General features: G+C 33.5%; 1 long non-coding RNA gene across 1 annotated transcript; it reads right to left on the bottom strand.

Annotated features, from left to right (window-relative positions):
* Nucleotides 1–447: 447 nt before the first annotated feature.
* Nucleotides 448–2,941, bottom strand: LOC308530181. Its single transcript, XR_013996824.1, has 3 exons — nucleotides 2,586–2,941; nucleotides 1,468–2,071; nucleotides 448–1,209 (listed from the first exon to the last, which is right to left on the bottom strand). It is a non-coding gene; the product is annotated as an uncharacterized lncRNA (long non-coding RNA).
* Between the last annotated feature and the right edge of the window lie 1,194 nt (nucleotides 2,942–4,135).

The following is a 4,135-nucleotide window of genomic DNA, read 5'->3' as shown; positions in this document are numbered from 1 at the left end:
TAAAAGTGCTCAGAACACTCTCTAAATGTGGCTACCGTTCTCAGAATTCACAATAATAAACACTGGAATTGTTCTGTGACGTAAATGGAACACCTGAATAACAAGTCAAAAGAACCTTATTACAAAACTGGGAACAAAAATACATTGAACAAACGTTCAGATAACTCTGAAATGGCGAGTTTACTGTTTACATTTCCTATTCCCGTCATTTTGATGGCGTTTTTAAAGAAACTCCTTAGAATACCAAAGAATATGAGTTAAAAGAGCTCAGAACACTGTGTAAATGTGGTTATATTTATAAGAATTCACAATAATATATACTGGAATTGTTCTGTGATGTAAATAGAACACTTGAATAACAAGTAAAAAGAACATTAATCCAAAATAGTGAACAAAAATACACTGAACAAACGTTCCGATAACTGTAATGGCGAGTTTCCTGTTTACATTTCCAATTCCCCTCTTTCTGATGGCATGTTTAAAGAAAGTACTTAGAATCCTTCAGAATGTAAGAAATTTGATCTCAGAACACTCTGTCAATGTGGTTACTGTTCTAAGAATTCACAATCATAAACATTGGAATGTCTGTGATGTAAATGGAACACTTGAATACAACTCAAAAGAACCTTATTACAAAACGGGTAACAAAAATACAGTGACCATAGGTTCAAACAGGTCTCAAATGCCGAGTTACTGTTTACATTTCCTACTCCTGTCATTCTGATGGCGTTTTTAAAGAAACTCCTTAGAATAAAAAAGTATATAAGTTAAAAGAGCTCAGAACACTCTGTAAATGTGGTTACCGTTCTAAGAGTTCACAATAATAAACACTGGAATTGTTCTGTGATGTAAATGGAACACTTGAATAACAAGTCAAAAGAACCTTATTACAGAACGGGGAACAAAAATACAGTGAACATAGGTTCAAACAGGTCTCAAATGCCGAGTTTACTGTTTACATTTCAAATTCCCGTCATTCTGATGGCGTTTTTAAAGAAACTCCTTAGAATACCAAAGAATATAGGTTAAAAGTGCTCCGAACACTCTGTAAATGTGGTGACTGTTCTAAGAATTCACAATCATAAACATTGGAATGTTTCTGTGATGTAAATGGAACACTTGAATAACAAGTCAAAAGAACCTTATTACAAAACGGGGAACAAAAATACACTGAACAAACGTTCAGATAACTCTGAAATGGCGAGTTTACTGTTTACAATTACAATTCCCGTCATTCTGATGGCGTGTTTAAAGAAAGTACTTAGAATCCTTCAGAATATAAGAAATTTGATCTCAGAACACTCTGTCAATGTGGTTACTGTTCTAAGAATTCACAATCATAAACATTGGAATGTTTTTGTGATGTAAATGGAACACATGAATAACAAGTCAAAAGAACCTTATTACAAAACGGGTAACAAAAATACAGTGACCCTAGGTTCAAACAGGTCTCAAATGCCGAGTAACTGTTTACATTTCATATTCCCGTCATTCTGATGGCGTTTTTAAAGAAACTCCTTAGAATACCAAAGAATATGAGTTATAAGAGCTCAGAACACTGTGTAAATGTGGTTATATTTCTAAGAATTCACAATAATATACACTGGAATTGTTCTGTGATGTAAATGGAACACTTGAATAACAAGTAAAAAGAACGTTAATACAAAACAGGGAACAAAAATACACTGAACAAACGTTCAGATAACTGTAATGGCGAGTTTACTGTTTACATTTCCAATTCCCCTCTTTCTGATGGCGTGTTTAAAGAAAGTACTTGGAATCCTTCAGAATGTAAGAAATTTGATCTCAGAACACTCTGTCAATGTGGTTACTGTTCTAAGAATTCACAATCATAAACATTGGAATGTCTGTGATGTAAATGGAACACTTGAATACAACTCAAAAGAACCTTATTACAAAACGGGTAACAAAAATACAGTGACCATAGGTTCAAACAGGTCTCAAATGCCGAGTTTACTGTTTCCATTTCCTACTCCTGTCATTCTGATGGCGTTTTTAAAGAAACTCCTTAGAATACTAAAGTATATAAGTTAAAAGAGCTCAGAACACTCTGTAAGTGTGGTTACTGTTCTTAGAGTTCACAATAATAAACACTGATATTGTTCTGTGATGTAAATGGAACACTTGAATAACAAGTGAAAAGAACCTTATTACAAAACGGGGAACAAAAATACAATGAACATAGGTTCAAACAGGTCTCAAATGCCGAGTTACGGTTCATATTTCCAATTCCCGTCATTCTTATGGCGTTTTCAAAGAAACTCCTTAGAATACTAAAGTATATAAGTTAAAAGTGCTCAGAACACTCTCTAAATGTGGCTACCGTTCTCAGAATTCACAATAATAAACACTGGAATTGTTCTGTGACGTAAATGGAACACCTGAATAACAAGTCAAAAGAACCTTATTACAAAACTGGGAACAAAAATACATTGAACAAACGTTCAGATAACTCTGAAATGGCGAGTTTACTGTTTACATTTCCTATTCCCGTCATTTTGATGGCGTTTTTAAAGAAACTCCTTAGAATACCAAAGAATATGAGTTAAAAGAGCTCAGAACACTGTGTAAATGTGGTTATATTTATAAGAATTCACAATAATATATACTGGAATTGTTCTGTGATGTAAATAGAACACTTGAATAACAAGTAAAAAGAACATTAATACAAAACAGTGAACAAAAATACACTGAACAAACGTTCCGATAACTGTAATGGCGAGTTTACTGTTTACATTTCCAATTCCCCTCTTTCTGATGGCATGTTTAAAGAAAGTACTTAGAATCCTTCAGAATGTAAGAAATTTGATCTCAGAACACTCTGTCAATGTGGTTACTGTTCTAAGAATTCACAATCATAAACATTGGAATGTCTGTGATGTAAATGGAACACTTGAATACAACTCAAAAGAACCTTATTACAAAACGGGTAACAAAAATACAGTGACCATAGGTTCAAACAGGTCTCAAATGCCGAGTTACTGTTTACATTTCCTACTCCTGTCATTCTGATGGCGTTTTTAAAGAAACTCCTTAGAATAAAAAAGTATATAAGTTAAAAGAGCTCAGAACACTCTGTAAATGTGGTTACCGTTCTAAGAGTTCACAATAATAAACACTGGAATTGTTCTGTGATGTAAATGGAACACTTGAATAACAAGTCAAAAGAACCTTATTACAGAACGGGGAACAAAAATACAGTGAACATAGGTTCAAACAGGTCTCAAATGCCGAGTTTACTGTTTACATTTCAAATTCCCGTCATTCTGATGGCGTTTTTAAAGAAACTCCTTAGAATACCAAAGAATATAGGTTAAAAGTGCTCCGAACACTCTGTAAATGTGGTGACTGTTCTAAGAATTCACAATCATAAACATTGGAATGTTCCTGTGATGTAAATGGAACACTTGAATAACAAGTCAAAAGAACCTTATTACAAAACGGGGAACAAAAATACACTGAACAAACGTTCAGATAACTCTGAAATGGCGAGTTTACTGTTTACAATTACAATTCCCGTCATTCTGATGGCGTGTTTAAAGAAAGTACTTAGAATCCTTCAGAATATAAGAAATTTGATCTCAGAACACTCTGTCAATGTGGTTACTGTTCTAAGAATTCACAATCATAAACATTGGAATGTTTTTGTGATGTAAATGGAAAACATGAATAACAAGTCTAAAGAACCTTATTACAAAACGGGTAACAAAAATACAGTGACCCTAGGTTCAAACAGGTCTCAAATGCCGAGTAACTGTTTACATTTCATATTCCCGTCATTCTGATGGCGTTTTTAAAGAAACTCCTTAGAATACCTAAGAATATGAGTTATAAGAGCTCAGAACACTGTGTAAATGTGGTTATATTTATAAGAATTCACAATAATATACACTGGAATTGTTCTGTGATGTAAATGGAACACTTGAATAACAAGTAAAAAGAACGTTAATACAAAACAGGGAACAAAAATACACTGAACAAACGTTCAGATAACTGTAATGGCGAGTTTACTGTTTACATTTCCAATTCCCCTCTTTCTGATGGCGTGTTTAAAGAAAGTACTTAGAACCCTTCAGAATGTAAGAAATTTGATCTCAGAACACTCTGTCAATGT

This window comes from Myotis nattereri, assembly GCF_964212035.1.
Source record: "Myotis nattereri genome assembly, chromosome: 15".
In the NCBI taxonomy this organism is placed as follows: Eukaryota; Metazoa; Chordata; class Mammalia; order Chiroptera; family Vespertilionidae; genus Myotis; species Myotis nattereri.
Note: the sequence above shows the minus strand (reverse complement) of the source record. Positions and strands in the feature narration are given on the sequence as shown.